This window comes from Bos taurus, chromosome 15 (genome assembly GCF_002263795.3).
Source record: "Bos taurus isolate L1 Dominette 01449 registration number 42190680 breed Hereford chromosome 15, ARS-UCD2.0, whole genome shotgun sequence".
In the NCBI taxonomy this organism is placed as follows: domain Eukaryota; kingdom Metazoa; phylum Chordata; class Mammalia; order Artiodactyla; family Bovidae; genus Bos; species Bos taurus.
The window spans coordinates 83858257-83881635 of record NC_037342.1 but is presented as its reverse complement, the minus strand read 5'-3'; positions in this window follow the sequence as shown (position 1 = coordinate 83881635).

The following is a 23379-nucleotide window of genomic DNA, read 5'->3' as shown; positions in this document are numbered from 1 at the left end:
TCACCCCACTACTTTAAATTGATCAGCTCCCCGAAACCAACACTGGCCGTCTGTCCATGTCCTTGGAGTTCCACCAACTCCATCTCCACCCCCATCTCTCTCTGGGCCCAGAGGTCTGGCCAAGGAACCTTGCGGGGGGTGGCGGGGGTGGGGGGGTGGGGCGGCGCTCCACCATGCTCCAGCCCCCTCTAGCGGCCTTCTGTGCTAACACCAACTCTCAGCACTTTCTCCTACCTTTGTACCCATCCCCAGGGGCTGCCCTGGCCTGGGGCACCTGCCAGTCTGATTCTGGCCCTCCTCGTTTGATCCAAACAAGGATACAAGGAGGGTGGCACCCCACTCCCTCCAAAACCCTGCCCTTCCTGGGAGTTGAGTGCACAGTTTGTACAGTGGGTCCAGGTGTGAAGGCTCAGTTGCCCCCTTGGCTTCTGCCTGCTCTGTGCAGGGAATGCCCTCTCCAAAGCACTGGTGTAGGTTGGGGCTGGCGCTCCCAGTGGGGATGACTGGGATAAATAACTGCCAGGGGCCCCCAGTGTGAGGGAACAAGCCGAGGCCGCAGGGAGCCCAGGCTGCAGATCTGAGTCCACGTCACCCCCAGGTGGCTCTGGCTGGAGCCGAGAGGTCGTGGGCCTGGACTGCCAGCTGCCTGCCTGGAGACTGCCTCCTCGAGGGGTAGTGGGCTGGAGCCATGGAAGTCACCCTGGATGTGGGGGCTGGAAAGGTCAGGCAGCTGTCTCCTGGGAGCCGTGCTCTCAAGGGAGCCACGAGAACTATCCCCTGGCACTGCCCTCCTGCTCAGGACAAGGCTCCGCGAGGTGATCAAGGTCCCACAGCTGACAGGCAGATGGAAGCTGGCACCCCTCATGCTGGGTCCAGAGGCGGACAGCCTAGGGTCGGACCAGGAGGCTCCTGTCCCTGACGCCCTGTCGTCCCAAAGGAGGTGCCTTGTCCACACAGACGGACAAGCCTCAGAGCTCCCCTTCCCAGCGGCAGGGCAGAGGGGTCTACTTCTCTCTCCTAGGGCAGATTCTAGCGCTTGTACAAACCACGCCCTTCCCTTCTGGAAGAAGAGCTTGCTCGCACAACCAGCCTGGCTGCAGAGGAGGTCAGGCACATGGCCAGCTGAATGGCAGGGTTCCGTGCCCTGGGATCCACCCTTCTAATGTTCCTCCACCCTCAACCACTCTCCACCTGGAAGCCATGTTTTATAAGAGATACAATTGCATAAAGTGACTTATAATTTAGGAATCAATTGAAAATCACGGGCTGGCGGGTGCCTTTCGTGAGTTTTGATCACAGATTGCTGGCAGGGCTGCGTTACTGACACGGAGGCTCCCCCAGCCCCGCAGAGCCCATGGGCATCGGCAGCCAGAGGTGTCCTGTCCGGTGGAAGGCCCCCGTGTCACCCCTTGCTCCTCTGCTCCCTCAGTCCCTGTGGGACGGAGCTGGGGACAATGAGAGTGACCCGAGGCAGCCGCAGCCCCACCAGCCCAGCCCAAGGCTCACAGAAGAGCAGCCAGTCTCCTGAGCCCAGTGTCTGTCATGGGACTGCCTTCCAGCCCTGAGCTGGGGGGTGTTTCAGTTTGGAGACACAGAGCACAAAGCGCCAGCTGGGGTGGTCCTGGAAGAGAGGGAGCCAGCCCAGCGCCCACTCCCCGGCCTCAGTCCTGTGTGCACCGGACACTCCAGCTTCGTCCTGCCCGGATGCCTATTCTCCAGTCCCTGTGGTCAAACCCATGCATGGGGACCCACTTCCTTCAAGCAGCTGCCCTGACCCCACCCCTGCAGGGAGCACGTACTGTGCTGTGTGTCCTCCTGGGTCCCTGGACTGGTGACTGCACTGTCACTGGGTCCGTCTCATCTTCCCAGCTGGACTGGGACCTGCACGGTGGGCCTGCAGGGGCCGGCCACAGAGGACCCCAAAACCCCCGTGAGGAACTGGGACTCACGGGGAGGGGATGAGAGCTGTGGACAGACTTCAAGGAGTGCAGCACTGGTTAACCGCACACTGGGCTGCTTAGCGCAAAGAAAACCAGAACTGGGAAGACAAGGGGGTACAGCAGGGCCCCCACCACGTCCCAGCCCTCCTCTTGCTTCCCAGCCCGTCCTCAGGGCCTGGAGGAGGGCCCTGTCCGACTGGTCCGGTGTGGACCCGTGGGCAGCGTCACTGCGTGGTGACAGCCGGGCACACAGAGCCTGGGCCATGTGCAGCCGCCCAGGGCTTCCAGGAGCCCATGTGCAAGCGCGGGGACAGACAGCTGACACACAGACTCACCACCTAAAGTGGAAACACCTCTTCCTGGCAATCTGGAACTTACCTTTTTAAAGGCCCTTTCCTTGGCCTTCAAACTTCTGGGCTGCTGTGTCTCCTCCTGACTCCCCCTGGGATATGTGGCTCACAGGAGCATCCCCAGGACCTTAGTTGCTCAGCAGCTCCCACCATGGTCCAGCCTCTCAGAGGGGCTGCTCCACCGCCCCTTATAAACAGGGGAACTCGCCGTGGAAAGGCCCTCTGCGCGACGGTCAGGAGACAGCTGCGCAGGGACGGCCACGCCCACGCCGCCTTCTCCACCTGCCCACGCAGCCTGGTTCACAGACTCTGTTTTGCTAGTAAAGGCCTGGGAGCTCCCCTCAGTCCTTCTGAAAATGTTCTGGAACACGAGCGCAGGAAGCTAGCACACTTTCCGTATTCCTGTCCTGCAGTGCAGCTCAAGCCTTTCCCCTCTGTGGCTGTGTCGGGAGTCACGTGATAATTTTCTCAGGTAGTTTTTTCCGTTTAGTTGCTCAGATTAATTCCAAGGACCACTTGGCGTCTCTAACTGGAGCATGCACGGCCCAGTTCCACACAGGGGGAGGCAAAACAAGAGTGTCTGCAACACAGCTTCCTGGGGCATCATGTTTATTCCCCATGCTTTAAAAGGACTGTCCCCTCCCCGACTCGGAAGAAAAGACTCGGAAGAGCAGGGGAGGGGAGACGTGCTGCCGGAAAGGCCGTCCAGCCTCTGACAGTCCAGCTCCCACCCAGGTGGGCCTGTGTCAGGGCAGCATCTCCTCTAGGCCCCAGGCAGCGCCAGACCGTCCTCTGAGCCGGTCAGGTAATCCAGATATGATACTTCTGAAGACCGTGGTGGTGCGAGCCACCCTCCTGATGTGAATCCAGGGCAGAGAACACCCCGTGTTCCCCTGGACCACATCCTCTCCACGGGCATCAGGCACACACAGCGCACGCCGCCGGCACCGCCCCCACCTCGGGCTGGGCTGTGTGCACCAGCCTTGGCCTCCAGGGGCCGGGGTTCAGCATCATCCTGCTCTCCACTTCAACGCACGAGGTGTGGCCTGACCTTCCTGCCTCGCCAGCCATGAGGAACTACCCTGGGCTCACTTTGTGGTCAGGCTTCCAGCTGGCCAGTCTGCAACAGGAGTGTTTTAAAGTAAAGTTCTAGAATCTCCCAGGCACCCCTGCTGCCTTTGGCTGTGGCCGGAGTGGGGCTGGGACACTCTAGGGCTGCCCAGCATGGGGGGAGCTTCTGGAGGACAACACACCCAGAGCAGCCAGAGCCTCTGGGGCCCCAGGCCTGCTGGTGGAGGGGGATCCCCAGGGCCTCACCGGATTTGGGGGCGTGGACCGCTGGCCCTCCAGGCTGCTGCCCCTCCTCCTCACAGAACTGTCTGCCCACCTCAGAGCCCAAGGGGCTCAAGCCATGCTGAGGTCAGCAGAAGGGGAGGGCCTCGGAGTGACAGGATGAATCCTGCCTGTGGCCGCACCCCTCAAGCCCATGGTCATCACCTCTGTCACCCGGGGAATCCTTGTCACAGGGCAGCTCACTGGATGGCCCGAGCGGCTCCTCCTGGCCCACGTTCACTCACAGATGCCTCGTGGGTCACTTCAAGTGACCCCTCTGTCATCGGGGTCAAGGGTTATCATTGTTTCAGAGATATTTTTCTATCTCAAGTGAGGGATAAAGTGGGAACACGGTGTTGCCCACTCAGGATCCGCTGCTGCAGCTCCCAGAAGTCCGGTCCCATGAAGGGCAGGGACCCAGGCCCCACAAGTACAGAACCACTCCCAGGCTCCATGCGTCCTGGTGAATGACCGTCACAGAAGGTATTGACTGAGCGGGAAAGTCTGTGATTCTTATACTCAGCTCAGCATCAAGAAGTAGGGTCCCTGGCGTCAGGTCTCGTCTGCGGGCAACACCTTCTGGTGGCAGCACTGCCCAGCAGGCACCAGCTGCTGGGACAGGCCTTGGCCGCCTCATCTGCCCGGCAGCCACCATGCAGTAAACAGTCAATCGCGTCTCCTCCACTCACATACTCCATGACAAGGAATAATGTTTCTTCAGTGTCAATCACCTGGAGGAGCTTTCAAAACCCTGATGCTCTGGACTTTGCAAGAAAAGTCTCTGGAGGCTCTTGTTAATGGCCTCCTGAAAAGAAGACCACCCTCATCATATTTACCCCAATAAGGTCAGCAGCAAACTCATCATTAGAAAGCTTGGGAGACCAGGAAACAGTGGGCTGACTTATTCAAAGCACTGAAGGAAAAATGTGTCAACCAAGAATCCTGTGGCTGGCAAAACAGAGCATTAGGCCTGCCTTGCATAAAGGACACTGGACATTAACTCAAAAACAAGTGTACATAAGGGGAAAATAGGAAGTGACCACATAAGCCAAGATTCAGAGAAGACCTTAGAAGCCTTGAAGGGTACACTTCAGGCTGGTCCTCATCTTGGAGACTGCCCACAACGATCAGAAGCACAAAAACAGTGTCGGCAGACAGCAAGCCTGGGGAAAAGCAGGAACCTTATTTCCACGTTCCCACATTACTGCACTCAAACGTCCAGTTTTCAACAAAAAATCACAAGGCAGAGGAGAGACATCATCAGAATGGTGGGGCAGGAGATTTCTACTATCTTCCCCCAAAGAAAACCGATTTGAACGATTGCCCACAGACCAGACAGCCTCTGTGGAAGGCCCGGAGTCTAGCGGTGGACCTTGCCAGCGCGGTTCTGGACAAAAAATCAGATACTGGATGCACTGAGGAGCCTAAGAGTCTAACTTTTCCCATGTTGAACCCCCAACCCCCAAGGTGACGTTTCAGGACTAAAGGTAACCAGGAAGGGTTAATTTTAAATATACACTGGCTCTGCTCCAGTGACCTGAACCCTTTATTTTTATGAAGAAACATAAGGGCCTGCCTGAGGGAGTAACCTGAGCCGCCCACCTGTGAAGGAGTGTGAGGAAGTGAGGCTAACACACCTCCTGCCTGAGAGAAGCCATTCTTGCAAAGACGGATTGTCTTTTTACTCTTTCCTCACCTCCCCCCATCTCTGATCCATAAAAGAACCTGGCAACCAGGCCCTGAAAGACAGCGGTTTTGAGGCACAAGCCTGCTTTCTTCTCCGCACACTGCTGCTGCTGCTAAGTCGCTTCAGTCGTGTCCGACTCTGTGCGACCCCATGGACTGCAGCCCACCAGGCTCCTCCATCCATGGGATTTTCCAGGCAAGAGTATTGGAGTGGGGTGCCATTGCCTTCTCCTCTCCGCCCACTGGCTCCCATTAAAATCTCTTCCTCGCCTCAAACCCGCTTCTCTGGGAAGGAGCGCCCCGCCTCCCCGCGCATGCGCTGACGGCCGGGCGGGCGCGCTCGGGCATCAGGGAGCCTGGGCGGAAAAACTGCGCGTCAGCAGGCCTGCGGGAAACCGTCCACTGGACCGCGGAGCGGGCCCCGGGGGCACAGGGGCTATCGGCACGCTGCCGGGTCCTCCGGACCGACGGCCGCGGAGCTGCAGCGTTCGCCACAAGGGGCGGCGTGGAGCCGGCGCCCCCGCAGTAACAGGTGAGAGTTCCCAGCACAGCCCCCAGAGGGCGCTTCTCTCCTGAAGTTAGCCGGGAAGAGGTCACTTTGTTCAAATGTCAAGGCAGCAACACAGGGCTTCAAGGAATATGAAAAATCGAGGTCCAGTTATCAAATAAATGTCACAAGGAGGCACTGTACGGCACAGGACACAGGGTCAATGAAACTGCAGTAACTGTATGGTGACAGAAGGCTCCTGCACTTATCATGGTGGTCAGTTCTTAATACACAAAAATGCTGAATCACTCTGCTGTACACTCCAAACTAATATAATACTATATGCCAACTATGCTTTAGTTTAAAAAAAAAAAGTGTTTTTAAGAAAATTTAAGGAACATGACACCATCAGTGGAACACAGTAACTGTGTCTAATAACTGACCCCAGAGAAATGGAAATCTGCCATTTACCCAATAAATAATTCAAAATAGCTGTTTTAAGGAAGCTCAGTAAACTACAAAAAACAGAAGGACAATTCACCAAATTAGGAAAACAACACGTGAACAAATTAGACGTTCTACTGGGAGAAAAATCATTAAGAAAAAAAAGAATCATGTAGAAATTCTTAGGCTGAAGAATACAATGGATGAAATTATTTAAAATGCAATGGACAACATTAACAGCAGAATGAATCAAGAGGAAGAAGTTGTGAAGTAGCAGACAGAACCTTGAAATTATTCAAAGGAGAAGATAAAAGAATGAAGAGTGAAAGTCCTGTGAATTATTCTAACTCCCTTAGATTAAGAAAAACAATCTAAGAAGTACTAGAGTCTCAGAAGAAGACAAAGGTCAGAAAGCATATTTAAAAAAATAATGACTGAAAACGTCCCAAATCTGAGGAGAAATTTTGATATCCGAGCTTATGAAGCTAAAAGGTCACCCAAAAATGTCAATTAGTTCAGTTGCTCAGTCGTGTCCGACTATTTGTGACCCCGTGGACTGCAGCACACCAAGCCTCCCTGTCCATCACCATCTCCTGGAGTTTACTCAAACTCATATCCATCGCATCGGTGATGCCATCCAACCATATCATCCTCTGTCGTCCCCTTCTCCTCCTGCCTTCAATCTTGCCCAGCATCAGGGTCTTTTCAAATGAGTCATTTCTTCGCATCAGGTGGCCGAAGTATTAGAGTTTCAACCTCTGCATCAGTCCTTCTAATGAATATTCAGGACTGATTTCCTTTAGGATTGACTGGTTGGAGCTCCTAGCTGTCCAAGACTGGAGCGTCTTCTCCAACACCACAGTTCTCCAGTACTCTTGCCTGGAGAATCCCATGGAGGGAGGAGCCTGGTAGGCTACAGTCCATGGGGTCCCAAAGAGTGGGACGCGACTAAGCGACTTCACTTTCATACAGCCCTTGGGGATCACAGAGTGATCACTTTCATCCTCCTTCCAGAGCCCCTGGATTCAAATGCTAATCTGTTCTGAAATACTACGACAAACCCAACCAGAAAGTTTTACTAGTTTTCTGGGCATCCCTTAGCCTAGTCTAGTTACCACCTGAGACAAACGGTCTCAGCAAAGCCACCCTCTCCGGCCCACTCCGCTCTCCCTCTTTGGACCCCCCACCCCCACTCTGGACGCTCAGGGATGCAGTGAGGCCGCCCTCACCCGGGGACGCACACTGGCCAGTGGGAACGCAAGCCCGCCCTGGGTGCACGGCCCAGTGGAAGGGGCGGGGACACTGTGGAGGGCGAGGGTCCCGGGAGAGGGCTGGGTGCGGGGAGAACCCCGAGGCGAGCAGTTGGGCCGAGACAGAGCGCCCTACCACCAGCCGCAGGAGACCCCGGCGGCAGGCTGTACTCCGGCTGGGCGTTTAACGGGAACGGCCGGTACCTGGGGCGGAGCTATAACCAGGGTCAGAGGGCCAGGCCAGACTCGTGCCAGGGGGCGGGCGTGGCCTGGAGGAAACGTCCGCGTCAGCCCCTCCCTCACACCTGGGCCTGCAGGGCAGGGGCGGGAGTGCCCGAAAAAGCAGGTTTGAAGCGGAAAGAAGACGTATTCCCGCTTCCTACACAGCCCGAGTGAGGGAGCCTCGCAGCGCAACGGCTGGGGCTGGGCCGCTGGACGGAGCGCCGAGTCGCGGAGTCTGCGAGGGGGCGGGACCCGCTGGACCGAGGGCCGAGCGGCGAAGCCTCCGGGGCGGGGCCTGCGTGAGGGCGGGGCCTTGAGGGGCGGGGCCTGCGCGTGGCTGAGCTGCCCACCCTCTCTTTCCCCTGGAACAATTCCAGCCTGGGCCCTGTCCACTTGGACGGTTTGTTGGGCAGAGCTGCCCCTATTATACTCAAGCTGTACGTTTTAACCAACATCAGGTACCCTCTTAAGAGTTGTGAGAGGCAGTTACAGTAAATCCTGAGTTTTCTTCATTAAATTCTGAGGGTTTTTTTAAACCGTTTAAATGTGTTTATTGGTGCTCGGGGTTTAATTTTTTTTTTTTTTTTGGCTGTCCTGGGTCTTCGTTGCTGCGCTGGCTCCTCATTGCTGTGGAGCATAGGCGGGCTCTGATCTGTGGCCACATTACAAACACGGGTTCGTGGCTCAGAGGTTCAGGTGCATGCCGCTCCTGCTGTGATGCTGGCTGCCCGTGCCTGTCCAGCCCAGCGTGCCTCGCCTGCCCTTCTGGGGGCTGCCCTCAGCCTGCACAGGCCAGTCGGTGTGTGGTTCTGAAAGGTTGTTGCTGAACCACGAAAGACACCAGGATTCTTGGCCTCCGGAGGAAAGGAATTCGATCCGGGGCCCATGACGAGGCTTGGTCACTCAGAGCTTTTGTGTGATAAAGTTTTATTAAAGTATAAAAGAGATAGACAGCTTCTGACATAGACATCAGAAGAGGGCAGAAAGAGTGTCCCCTGTTAGCCTTTAGCAGCATGTTATATACCTATCAGCAAGCTGTTAATTAGAGAACGGAGATGTCCCTCACCCACAACATGCATTTTGAGATAACTTGGCACCAGGTGAGTCATCCCAGGCCATAAAACTATTGATATGAATCTTGAAGAAAGGCAGGGTTCCAAGCAAATAGTCTCATTAACATAGCTTAAGAGAACATTTGCATGAGTAAAACATATTGGTTTGTCAAGTTCTGAGTCTTAGGCGAGATTGATTTGAAGACCGAGTCTAGGGGAAATGCATAGTACATTAACATAGCTTAAGAAAACACCTCCATAAGAAAAACGCATTGGTTAGCTCAAGGTTTGAGAAAAGTTAAGTTCCAGTGTTAAGTTGCCAGGTGTCGTTATGGCAACACAGAATTTTAAGAGAAACCTCTTTTTAAATTTGTATAGAGAAGGGAAAAGTATAACACTAGATGTTTCCTCCTGCTACTTAAGAGCGTGATTAAAAAAAATCTGACACCTGCAGCCTATTTCCTCCGTTGGAGACCCCTGGCCTTCCTGCCTGTTACTCTCAGTTCCCTGGGTGACGGTGCAGCATTCCCATGGAGCCCTTGGGACAAGGCTGAGCTGGGCGGTATGGAGAGTCCACCCAAGACCTCCAGGGAGAGGCCAGCTCTGCACCAACACCTTGATGGTGCCAGCAGATGGATGCACCCACACTGACCCGACCACTCACGCCTCCTGACCTGCTCCCCTCTCTGCTGGGCCCCCCACAATTGGTCACCCTCCCACTGCCTGCACCCTGGGCCAGCTCTCATTCTACAAGGAAAGCCCAACTGCATGACTCTGGGCACTGGGTATTGCATCTGTTTTTCAGTAGAATCTATTCCACAATAGAGGACCTGGACTCGCTGAGGGCCGGCTGTCAGAAGGGGTCCCACAGAACTTTCTGTGTGGGGGGAAGCATCCACGACACCACCTGGGGTCCCTGTCACCCTGAAGATAAGCCATGGCCTGGCCCTGCTGGGGCCCCTCCTCGCGCCTGGATTTGCTCACAGGGGCAGGGTCACAGTGTCAGGGAGGACCAGCCCTAAGTGACCAGGTGTGGCCAGTGTGAATTCTGCACCTTTGAGGAAGTCCTGCCAGGCCGACCCGTGAACACACACATGTACTCATATACATGGACACACTCACACACATGTGCACACAGGCATCTATACTCCTACATTGTGCACATACACACTTATACACATCAGCACAAGGCACACACAGGCACACCCTGACCTTTCAGGCCCTTTCACCTGAGTCAGCTCTTGCACGCTGACCCACTGAGTAAGCCTCACTGGCTGGCAGGGTCCTGCCCTGGTCCCCGACCTCCTGAGCTGGGCCTGACCTCATGGGCAGGCCGTTCACTGCGAGCCTGGGGTCTAGTCTGAGTCCCCACTGTGCAGACCCTGCCTGCAGCCCCGGGGATGGAGGAGGGCGGGGTGTCACAGTGTCCGCCCTTCCTCAGGCCACCCAGTTTCAGGGCCGTTTTCTGATGGAGCCACCAGGGCCACAGGGCAGAGGCGAGCTGGCGGGAAGGACCGATCCGTTTCTGTCCTCACTGTGCCGCTCCCTTCCCTTCCTAGGATGTCAGAGGATAGATTCTGTCATAAATTCTTAGGACAGATTTGGAGCTAGCAGAGCAGTTTTTCTAATGCATTATTTAACCAGAGTGCTCACTCCGAAAACACCCCACACTACAAAATACATCTTCTTTGTAAGGGCATCTGCTGTTTCTTGCAGGCAGTTAGCGGCCACTGAATTATCTATTTTTTATTTTGCTATGTGCCTAAGACTGTTTGTTCTAATTAAGGACCACTCATGCACTCAGCAAACGTGCCTTATTTGTAAAATGAGACTTTGAGCCCTGCTGGATGAGTAGCCCCCAGGAGGGACATGTCTCAGAGTGCCAAGGCCTCACAGAGCGAGTCCAGCCCGAGCTCCCCTCCTGCCTAGAGCAGCCCTGACCCTTGAGGATGGTGTGCACAGGGAGCAGCCCACTGTCCCACTGCTGCCACTCGGCCCCCAAGGGACTCAGGGCCGCTCTGCCGGGCCCCTGGATGCTGGGCAGGGAGGGAGGCTGGGGCCAGGGGACATCAGGGTGGGGAGAGGCGGGGATTCCTTCCTGAGGCCTCATCCTGAGATTCCTTCTCACCTGTGGACTACGCCCAGGGTTCCAGCACAGATGGAAGGGGGTGGTGCTGACTTACAGTGGTGGACACTTTAAGAGAACAGCTAAGACAGGGAGAGAGAGGGGCTAAACCCTGTTCGAGTAAAATATCCAGAAGTCACACGTCTCCCACCCTTGGGACGGGGGACATTGCACATGTGCACAAAGGCTCCTCAGTGGTCAAAAAGGAGGGGGCACCACACCGTAATATGTGATGCTAAGGGTGTCCCATAGGCCTCTGGGCTGAAATCCATCTTGGAAAAAAGTTGTGACTGCGTATCAGGGAGGGTCCTAGGGCAGGTCAGGTGTGGAAAAGAAACCAAATAATTGGCCAAAGGTAAAAAAAAAAAAAAGACCTGGAATAACTTTCCTATAAAGAACTCCTCTGGGACACCCACATCCTTTCTCTGTGTGCGTCTCTGCCTTGTTTCTGTCTTAATAACCAACTGTTTGTGTGCTCTCCCACATGAGCTGTGTCTAAATAAACTTTGCATCTGTTTTTAAGTTTTTGCCTCCTTGAAACATTCTTGCTTTCAAACCGGGGCAAGAGACAGGGGAACTTTGCCTCTGGTCTCTTGCCCTTTGCTGGTCAGTGGACAGGAATCCTGGTGCTCACCCCAGCCACCCAGGCCCAGCTCCTGGCAGGAAGCTGAGCTCTAGCATCAAGTCGCCACTCACTGGTGTCTCAGCGAGATCATGGGCAAACCCCAGGGCTTCATGAAAAAACAAACTCCCTTCTTCCCTGGGAGTGTGGTGATAAGTGCACCCCTCCTGTCTCCACTGCTGTGAGTCTTCATCTGCCCTGAGGCCCGCCCACTGGGCTGTAGAGAGGGGTCGAATGAGCTGAGCTTGGCCCTCCCTGCCCCCTGCAGTGCCACTCACAGCTCGGCTGGGACCGCTGGGCACAGGACCACTTGTCCCCAGCTCTGGACAGGCTGGACCACAGCTACCCAGCCAGGCCGGCCTCAGCCTGTCCAGCATGTCGACTGCAAGCTTCTGAGACCTGGATTTGATTCGGAAAGTGTATTAATCACTCAGTTGTGTCCAACTCTTTGCAACCCCATGGACTGCAGCCCGCTCCTCCTTCTCCAGGGGATCTTCTCGACCCAGGAATTGAACCCGGGTCTCCTGCACTGCAGGCAGTTTCTTTACTGTCTGAGCCACCAGGGCAGCCCCACATTCAGAGGACCTGCGTAAACCACGATCCAGATGCTCCCCCGACACTACGAGGGACCATAATAAACAGCTGCTGAGCCCTGCAGGAACTAGTGGGCTCATAGGGAACCACGCCAGGGCTGAGGCCGGAGAGTGCATGTGTCCACGTGGTGTGGCCCGCGGCTCGCAGGACCTAGTGCTGCTCTGGCAGGTCTGGGCTGAGGCCGGGCCTGGGGGTGGGCCCAGGCATAATGGGCGCCGTGGCATCCCCTGGGCCCTCTGCCCCTTGGTCAGGTGCTGTGCCTGCTGCTCTGGGGGCTCCCCTGTGGGCTGCGCTGACCCTCGGGAGGGAGGAGACTGTTGGTCATCAATGCCAGGGGTCTGTGTCCGGCCCCGGCACGGTTGTGCCCCAGGCAGCAGGGCCCGGGGCGGCTCTATCACAGCTTCATTCCAGGATCCCTTGGATCAGAGCGTCTGCAGCTGCGATTTGAAAACTGTTCACGGAATAATTACACATGTAAGTCATTTCTGTTTCCTTTTTTTTTAAGTCATTATCTTATTGCTTCTAATTAGCAGTGAGGAAATACAATTATTTATCTGCACAGTCTGGGTTTGACATCTGCATCTGGCTGTCTCTGCCAACCCTGGTGGCGGAGCGGGCCAGTGGCCGCCCTCCCGGCCCCCCTGACCCCAGCGGCCCATCCACGGCTCCCTGGTATCCCAGCCTTCCTGAGCTCTGCATCCCCTTCCTGAGCTCTGCAGCCCCTCCAGGACCCTCCCTGCTGTCCCCCTACTGCGATCTCTGGGGCAGGGACTCGATTCAGTTCAGCGATGGTGTGAGCACAGCGGAGGGCAGGGAAGGAGCCTGAGCAGGATGGCCCCGCGGCCTAACACCGGCCGCCTCGCCTCCTCTCCCTGGCTCCCCGGGTGCCTGCCCTCCCTCTCCTCACTCTCTGCCACCCTTTCCCTCTCGCATCCTTGTTTCTCCTGGCTCTCTCTCCTTTCACCCTCTTTCTTTTGTCCTTCTCTGTTCCTTCTCCTGAAAAGACAAAAGCATGCCATCAAGAGTCCATGTAAATTACAAGTTTGCATTTATGATCACCTCATCCCATTTGCTATAAATGAATGTAATGTGGGCAGAAAGCCATTTGATTGAATCAGTTATACAACTTCAGCAAAGGATGGATTTGGTACCTCCATTTATAGCCAATGTTAAATCTGTGGGTGGGACAGAGCATTCCGCGTCCAATCACAGGGGTGATTTCCATCTTTCTGTGCATTAACGGTGTTTCCAAATGAAGCCATTTTCCCTCCTCTACTGCACATGCATCCTTCTGCTGGCACATTGACTGCTGACCCCACAAGAAGGATGTAAGCAGTGCGCAAAGCTGCTTGGGACAGAATGAACCCAGAAGACGCTGCTTTCAGAAGAGGCTGTTTTTTCACGGCCAGTTGTCTGCCATGTGAACGAGAGTCTGACTGCAGGGCCTGTGATGCGCTGGTCTCAGGGGCGAGGCCGAGTGGAAGTGCTGAGCAAAGGGGGTGATAAGAAGGGACTCAGTCTGGAAGCTGTGGCCAGAGGGGAGCAGTCCCGGGCACCCGCCTGCAGGGGGCAAGTCTGCGGGCTGCCATGCCTACGCGTCCAGTGTTCTTTTTCTCTTGTTTTTGTTTATTGATGTTGGCATGTAACTTTGTGTACGTTTAAGGCATGCCACATTGCTGTCTGACCACTGTGGTCGTGTTAGCTAACACTGCTATCCCATCACACGGTTATTAAGTCCTGGCCTCCTAGCGCAAGTGACGCTTATAAGCCAGTGCTGTTGCCTAGCAGCGCCACGCCGTGCTGCAGGTCTCCAGGACTCCCTTCCCTGCTTGGTGCAGTGCATGCCTGTGAACAGCGTCTCTGACTGCTTGAGCCCCCAGCCTGGTAACCATCATCCTTTCTGCTTTTATGAGCCCAGTGTTTTGAGATTCCACGTGGAATTCCAAGCACGGCACTGTTACTTCTGGCCTTTCCTGAGAACGAGCCCGGCCTGGGGCTGGGGCCCTCCCTGCTGCCTGCTGCCTGCTCCCTGCGGGCCGCCCCAGGTCTGAGCGCCTTTGCTACTAGGCCTCAGGCCCTGCCCTCCTTGACCCCTGGCCTGGCCCACCATCGACGTGCACACTCAGACGTCCTGCTTGGCCAGCCCGATGGAGCTCGGCAGCTGCATCGAGAACTGGTCACACCCTGTGTTCTGGTCCCACCTGAGCAGGCGGGCACAAGGGCTTTCTGTGTCCCACCTGGTTCCCTACTCAGCCCTGGTCTCAGGCCGGTTCTGACGCACCCCAGATAAGATCTAACAAACGAGTTATTTAACTGGATTCCTCTGTCTACTGCCTCCTGGCCCTGCCTTGACGCTGAGGCCTCTTGCCCTCTCCTTCCATGTGGGCTTGAGAGGGAGCGAGCCCATGGACAGGCTGTGGCCTGGGTTTGGCTCCAGGGCATCTACGACCTTGGGCTGCCTCTGCCCCACACCTGGAAAGCCACTTTAGGCTCAGACAGGCTGCTCGTCCCCCCGGAAGTGAACACAGGACAGGGGATCACACAAGTGACAGAGGCAGCAGAGGGGCCTGCGTGCGAGAACACGGACACGAGGCATCTGAGAACACGCCTGCACGTTACAGCCTTGTCTCAGACGCCGCGCGTTATCCAGAGGGAGAAGACAGCCCTGGCAGAATTAACTAGTGCCGGGAAAACAATTTCACACCAGCATAAACAGGACACAGACACACTGCAGAGTCCAGATATCAACCCAGACTTGACATTACAGAAAAGCAAATCAGTTATTTTCAGCATGACTGAAAATCCCGTTATTTAACCCAGTGAGGAAAGGCGAGTGTTTTGGGGCAGAGAGCTAGCTGTCTGAGGGCACAAATAGCTCCCGTCCATCTGGGCCCCTAAGAGATGCCAGGCACCTCCCCTCCGTCTCTGGGAGCAGACGACAGGGACACGGGGGCTCCCGAAGGACAGACGCAGCGCTGCAAGGGGAACGGGGTGCGATCCACGAACACCGAGAGGGCCAATTCAGAGAGAACCAAGAGGCCACAGTCCCGGGCCCCGGGAACGGGAGGTCTGGGCTCTGCCCTCACTCCGAGGGGCCGTTTCCCTGGAGAGGCAGGGAGACCACAGACCCGGGGGTCCAGGGGTCAGCTCTGGTTCCGGCATGCCTGTTTGGTTTCTGACTGATTCACTCCAAGGGGTTTCTTTTTTCTGGGTCTGACAGGTGAGTTTCGACAGCTCCCCACTCTGCTTGGTGGCCAGAGATGGGGGCCCAGCACAGGGGAAACCCCCATGCAGACCCCTGCCCACCATGGGCCCCACTTGTTCTGCAGAGCCTGCAGGCAGACTCTGGTCTGAGCTCTGCCCCAGGACCACAAGGCCAGGCAGAAAAAGACCACCAGGACAGGCCCCGCGTGTCCTTCCCTGTGTCTACAGCCCTGCTGCCTGCTGACTGGGGCCCAAAACAGCTGCCTTCTTCCTTCTGGCCAGTTTCACAGCTGCTTATGCCAGGAAAGTGAGTCCGCTGCTGGCCTGAAGCGGAGCCCTAAGTGTCCCTATGCCCATGAGGGCGGTCTGAGTGTGCACGGAGGACAGAGGTGGGTCTGAGTTACAGATGCAGGACAGGCGGGACGGCCTCTAACTCAGAATAGGAGGCTGAGTCGTGGTGCAAGGGCTCTGCTATCATAGAGACAGGGCTGGGGAGGCCCCAGCCTGGCCCCCATGTGACGCGAGGCTCTCAGGGAGGACGTGGGTGGCACACCTGTGATGCCCACCCAGGGACCAGAGTAGAGGCAGGAGGGAGCTAGGTGCGCGAGCTGCTGGCCCACACCCCAAACATCACACTTTCCAATGGGCAGACCCAGGGCCCTTGACCAACCCTCTCTCTGAGCCCACAGCCCCTCGCAGGCTCGGACAAGTTTCTTCCATTTCTAGCATCTTTGAGAGGTGGAAGAAACTGAGGCTCCTGGGAAATGAGGGCTGCTCTGAAGTCAGGAACGAACCTGGGGGCATGGCTAGGGGTCTCCCAGGCCTCTGCCAGGGTCTCCTGCTGTTGATGGAGCTGCAGGCGGTGGGGGCGAGGAGGGCAGGGACCACCCGCAACTGGCCCAAGGTCTGCTGAGTGCTAGCTCTGCCTGCCCACTCCTCTGCACCGAGTCTGTGTGAGCCCTCAGCTGCCTGTCAGGCCTGGAACCCTGCCTCTTCTGTCTGGACTGTAAACTAAGGGGAGCAGGAGAGGCCATTTGTCATTTTAAGGAGATCCTCACATCAGATGTTAGGGGCCTCTAATTTATTGGTGCTTCAGGATAAAATACTAAGGAAATCGTTACCTTCTGCAGGCAGCTGGTTCTGTGAGGCCTTTTAAGGCACCCAACAGTGGGAGCCTCGGATAGACCACCCGTCCCCACCCCGAAGTCCTGGTGGACCTGGCCCGCCCCTCATCACACTCTGGGTGCTCTGACCGCTCAAGGTGCAGATGCTATGAGGCGGAAGTGGGCTGCGGGGACCCCAGGCCTCTCTCCACCACACGGGAGGAGGGGTCCTCCCTCCAGCTGGTGTGTCCCCCAAAGGGGCCTCCTGGAAAAGGCCTCACAGCCAGTCATGAATACGAAGGAACATCTTCTTTCTTTTTTATCTATCTGTCTTTGGCTGAGCCAGGTTTTAGTCATGGCATGCGGGGATCCCTGCACTGGGAGAGTGGAGTCTCAGTCACTGAATGAATAGGAAGGCCCAGGAGGCCAGGCCCGCAAGCATGGCACCTGAGTGTGTGCGTCCGGGCCTGGCACCTCTCACGCCCCAGGAGACTCACCTTGGAGACTCGGAGTGGACTCAGCCCAGGAGACGCACTTTTATGTTGGTTTCCTGAGCCCTGGACAAACCCCTCTCCCCAACGCAGATCACACCGGCCCTGGGGTGCCTGACCCACGATCATGCATAAAGCTTACTCAGAGGTCTCGTCTCCGGGGGACAAGTGAGGCCGTGTGCACGCTGACCTGGGTGCGCCCGGATCACCTGCTCTGCCTCTCCTGCCCCAGGAAGGACCACCCCACGCCCGGGGCCCCATTCCGCTTGGCAGGAGTTGGCTTTCCTCACACCGGAGGTGCTGCGAGTGTGCTGAGTCCCTCTGCTCCACACCCCAAAGCCCTGGGCCTCCTGCGTCCCTGGCCCGCTTCCTGCCCTGTGACCAGCTCCTCCAGGGAGAGGCTCCTCCCTGCGAGGCCGCCTCCTGGACCGCACACTGACCCTCTGCCCACTGGGGCTGACCTCAGTGAATCGAGGCGCCTCCACCCGACTTCCGATCAGCGTCCCCGCAGTAATTCCTGTCCACTGACACCCCTGCTCTTTGCCTGTGAACATTCTGCAGCCTCTACTGCACCTTCAGAGCTGAGCTCAGTCCTGCAGTCGAGCTCAGGCCTTGCCTTGTAGGCAGGGCGCTTTCCCTTCCCCTCTTCCTGCTTCTCTGGCTCGTCTCATAATTAAATTGATGTAAGAGAGATGAACTGGAGAAAATGTTTAATTTGTATGTACGGGAGCCCAGAAAAATATGAGACTCAAAGAAGGGACCAAAGCAGGTAGCTGTTATTCTTTTTAGACAAAGAAATAATGATTTGTGAAAAACTGACAAGGCCAAAGGGTTTGGGCCGTGGTAGTAAGCTAGTGCGGAAGAACCAAGGTTTGTCTGTGAGTCCCCAGCTGTCTTCTTCCAGGTACGGGGCCCTTCCCGTGGAGACTATTTCCTGCTTTCAGCGGATGAAGGCGGGTCAGAGCACCCTGATTGGAAATAATCAATGTGCACAAATGGCACGTTTTGGGGGCCGGTCCTGAGCCCCATCACCATTTTTAACAAGTGTTCACTTCAACATTTTTCTTTTATAAGACCAACAGAAAGATGAGAGAAACATACATCCATCAGGCTTATTTTCTCACATCCTTTCCTAGATTAAAAAAAAAAAAGTTTCCCAACCATTTGTCAAGGCACAAAATACACGCAGATATGCCTCTGGAATGGTGTGGTGCTGAGACTGCGAGAGAGCAAGTTCGTGTGAAGGTTCTGGTTTCCCACGCATACAAAAGTCATGCTCACAGGATGCTGTGGTCGTTAGCTCTTGAGCATCGCTGCGTCTAAAGCTTACTGCACACTCCTTAATTAAAAATGCTTTATTGCTAGAAAGGGCTAACAATTACCTGACTCTTCAGTGAGTCGTGGTATAACATCAGATTCATCATAACAAATGTCGGTTATTCATCATAACAACATAACCGACCTTTCTAACAGAAGTGGTAACAGTGAGGAAGCCCGAAATGCGGACGTGCCGGGGCAGACGCTCCCTGGAGAAGCGTCTCGAGAGGCCTGCTCCAGCAGGGGCGCCACCAACGCAGCCCGAGACTGTGAGGCGCATAGCACCTGCGGAGCACCGCGACGCGGGCCTTCCTGTGACACGGGGCACGTGCCGCGTGCCGCCTGGGGACTCTGCAAAGCGACCTCGGCTGCCCATTCAGGGCGGGAGAGAACACGAGGGCTTCTTCCTCCCCAGGGGGTTTCCTCAGAGGCAGCCTGGAGGGAGGGCCGGAAGGGGGCGGGGCCCAGCCTGCTGCGACCCCCCAAAAGCAGGCATTCAGCCAGTGAGGCCCCGCATGCCCCCAGATTACACCGAGGTCACAGGACCGCACCCCACAACAACTGCTGTCCTGAGCGTCCTGATCTGAACCAGCTAGCTCCCTGACCCTGAATTAGGTAAAAATAGGCACCCTAATCAACCACCTAACATCTATTTCTGCTTTATTGACTATGCCAAAGCCTTTGACTGTGTGGATCACAATAAACTGTGGAAAATTCTGAAAGAGATGGGAATACCAGACCACCTGATCTGCCTCTTGAGAAATTTGTATGCAGGTCAGGAAGCAACAGTTAGAACTGGACATGGAACAACAGATTGGTTCCAAATAGGAAAAGGAGTTGGTCAAGGCTGTATATTGTCACCCTGCTTATTTAACTTCTATGCAGAGTACATCATGAGAAACGCTGAGCTGGAAGAAAAGCACAAGCTGGAATCAAGATTGCTGGGAGAAATATCAATAACCTCAGATATGCAGATGACACCACCCTTATGGCAGAAAGTGAAGAGGAACTCAAAAGCCTCTTGATGAAAGTGAAAGAGGAGAGTGAAAAAGTTGGCTTAAAGCTCAACATTCAGAAAATGAAGATCATGGCATCTGGTCCCATCACTTCATGGGAAATAGATGGGGAAACAGTGGAAACACTGTCAGACTTCATTTTGGGGGGCTTCAAAGTCACAGCAGATGGTGATTGCAGCCATGAAATTAAAAGACGCTTACTCCTCGGAAGGAGAGTTATGACCAACCTAGATAGCATATTCAAAAGCAGAGACATTACTTTGCCAACAAAGGTCCATCTAGTCAAGGCTATGGTTTTTCCTGTGGTCATGTATGGATGTGAGAGTTGGACTGTGAAGAAAGCTGAGCGCTGAAGAATTGATGCTTTTGAACTGTGGTGTTGGAGAAGACTCTTGAGAGTCCCTTGGACTGCAAGGAGATCCAACCAGTCCATTCTGAAGGAGATCAGCCCTGGGATTTCTTTGGAAGGAATGATGCTAAAGCTGAAACTCCAGTCCTTTGGCCACCTCATGCGAAGAGTTGACTCATTGGAAAAGACTCTGATGCTGGGAGGGATTGGGGGCAGGAGGAGAAGGGGACGACAGAGGATGAGATGGCTGGATGGCATCACTGACTCGATGGACGTGAGTCTGAGTGAACTCCGGGAGTTGGTGATGGACAGGGAGGCCTGGCGTGCTGCGATTCATGGGGTCGCAAAGAGTCGGACACGACTGAGCAACTGAACTGAACTGGTGGCTCAGATGGTAAAGAAACTGCCTTCAATGCAGGAGACCCAGGTTCAATCCCTAGGTTGGGAAGATCCCCTGGAGAAGGAAATGGCAACCCACTCCAGTATTCTTTCCTGGAGAATACTGCATGGACAGAGGAGCCTGGTGGGCTACAGTCCATGGGGTCACAAACAGTTGGACACAACGGAACGACTAACATACACACACACAGATACAGAAACGAATGTCGTTTTCTTTAAACAGCCAAATGCCAGGGGCCCACCTGCCCCCTGCACACGCACGTCAGGAGGTTGCAGAGCTGACGTCAAGACGGCAGAGGCTGTCCAGGTTTGCCGCCCAGCCCGCTTGGGAGATTTTAGTTTCTGAGCCTCCACCTGCTTACCTTTAATGGGAACCACAGCTGCAGGTACTGCACACGATTGTGAATGTCAAATGAGATTACGTGCAAAAAAATAAACTCCTAGTGAGCATCGCCTGTGTTTCTTAATTACAACAAAAAGCTTTTGTTCACAGAGCCTGTCAAGAGCGAGAAAGACGTCCATGGCAGGGGCATCAAGGGTGGACTTCAGCAGCAAGAAACGGAGACCGGGCCCTCCTGAGGGTGAGGGTGAGGGCCCTCCTGAGGGTGAGGGTGAGGGCCCTCTGAGGGTGAGGGTGAGGGCCCTCCTGAGGGTGAGGGCCCTCCTGAGGGTGAGGGTGAGGGCCCTCCTGAGGGTGAGGGCCCTCCTGGGCGGGACCAGACCAGGTGCCACAGGACGGGGCAGGGAGACCGCCCTGGGGGCCCGGGGGTGCTGCTGGCAGAGAAGAGAGGGGGTAAACTTCCAGATGTCTGGGGAGGGAAGCTGGTTCCCTGGCGCCAGAGGAAGGTCTCAAAGGAAAACAGAGAAGGGACGGAGGAGAGACAGGGCTCCCCGCACACCGCAGACCCGCTCCGGCCTGGCAGTGATGCTGCTGTGTCCTCGGGGGACCTCTGACGCCAGCTCTGAACGGAGCCAGACCCTCTGGACCCTGGCCTGAGCGCAGGCTGCTCTCAAAGAGCCTTTTTTTTTTTTTTGCCTCAGAAAGAGCCACAGTGAGGGTATCGATCACAGCCAGCCCTGGGGGACGTTTTTGTGGTGGAGGGATGACCTGGAGGGGGATTGCCCCCTTCCCTGGGGGCAGCATCAGCTGAAAGGCGGGAAGTCACCGGCTGGTGGGCCTGGGGGGTCCCTGCCAGGACACACAGACGGCCTCCTGAAAATACAGGGGTCCAGCAGGAGCAGAGGCCTTGGGGAGCCACCCTCTCCCCACCAACAGGGCTCTCCCTAAGCAGGCAGGCTGGGAAGTGGCTGTGACAGCGAGCACCGGGCCCTTACTTTGAAAAAGATCTCTTGCAAATATCCCGCTTTTTTTTTTTTTTGGCTGCACCTGGGGGCATGTGGGACCTTAGTCCCGAAACCAGGGCTTGAACCCACTACTCCTGCACTGGAGCCAGAATCTTAACCCCTGGAACGCCAGGGGAGTCCCACGGTCCTTACCTTTGGAACATGCAAGACCACAGTCAGAGCTACCCCAAGCTTCCCTCTGCCAGGGCCAGTAAAGCGCTGGTCATGAGGACTGGCTGAACTCTGTGTCTCACACTGTCCAGTGGGAAATGCTTCCTTTGGTTGACCTCCCAACCACACACTGGAGCTCATGTTTCACCCCCTCCCTTCTCCTCTGAAAGGATTTTGAGCTGGGAAAATGCTGCTCTTTCCTGATTAGAGGTTTGCTTCCAAACAGTAAAAAGAAAGCCATAAAGGTAAAATCCATTCAGCAAATTAATTGGCATTGCCTAGAAAAATTAACAAGGAATATTGGAGATAGTACCTTCTCAACCTTGCAAAAAGGTTAGGACAAAGTAAGTGCCAGAGGAAATTGTCTTGTCACTGAGATGCCACGATGTATACATTTGCATTTTATTAATACAGATTGCTTCCTGAAATGACTATGGAACTTGAATATCAAGTGCAGGAACCGTGCAGTCAAAACAGCAGCTGCGTGAGGAAGGCGGCTGGGGCAGAGGGGCCTGGGAGCTGCCTTTAATGGGGTAACTGTTCCCTTCTACCCAGTAATAATGAACTTCCTTATTCTGGGTCTGGGCCAGCTAAGCTGGTCTGTTCTGGATTAGGCTTGAAGTCAGGGACAAAGAGACCTGATTAAGCAGAACAAAGACCTCGCCTGCTCCCGGGCGGGTTCTGTCCTGTCTCCGCTGGCGTATGCTCGCTCCGTCCCCTTCTTTAAACACTTGTCACTGCTTGGTGTCAAAAGCCGCTGCCCTTGTCCCACTGTCCCGCGGGGGGCTCCCCATCCACGTGCCCACTTAGCAGCCTCAGTGCTCCCCCCCCGACCCGACACTGGTCTCTGGCTCTGCTGGGCAGTGCCATCCAGGCTGCAGCCGCCGGTCGTGAAGTGAGGCCAGCGGACCCTTCTGTCCACGGCCTCTCCGGATTCCGGCCTCACCACCCTCAGCATGACCTCCTATATCTGATCGTGTGACTTTCCAGTTTCCTATATTCATGGTATAGGCACTTGATTTACTCTAGGACAGATAATTTCCTCCATAATCTGCCTTAAGTCAGTGGTCTATATTTACAGTTGCTTGGTTAAAACAAAGACTCCACTTTTGGTTCAAGGGCCCAGGAAATCTGCACCAAGCTTTCTTCACCACGACACTGGTGCAGTTGAGTGTTATTGAAGAATAAGTCACACAAAAGGACAGACTGGTTCCACTACAAATTCACGACCCCCCACCTCAACCCGAGTTGGCAATCTTGCTTGTTTCTTGAGTAAACACCCTCCTCTGTTTTGCTCCAATATTATGTCTGTATCCTCTACTTTTTTCAAACCTCCTTCCTGTTCTGAAGGAATTCTCACCACGAGAACTAAGGTCAGGAAGCAGGGATTCCTTCTATGCCCCACAGGAGGGCAGACATTCACTTTGCTGCATCGTCTGGGCTCGGGGTTTCAGTGGTGTCTTATTACTATTCATCTGTGAGAGTTTCAAATCTAGCCCTTCTCTCCTGAGTATAACAGCAGACCTCACTGACAACCCTAGGCCCGTTTATAATCCACGGGTCCAGCCCTGTCTGAGCCCAAGGTCGCAGCGGCTCCAGGAACGGAGGGGGCGTTAACCGGCCCTCCCTGACCTGCTCAGCCGCCTCTGACTCCGCCGCGGAAGGAGGGGGCGGTCGGCGTCCCGAGCGGGTGAAGGAGGAGGCCCGGGAGGGCGGCTGGTTCGCTGAACCCGCGGACCCCAGGGGTGGAGCCCCCGGCCCTCCGCCCCCAGCGTCCACTCAGCACAGAGGCGCTCCTACCCCGGACCCCGCGCGCTGTGACGGGCCGGGGGTCCAGGCGGCCCAAGGGGCCGCTGCGCCGTCTCACACGGAGGCCACGAG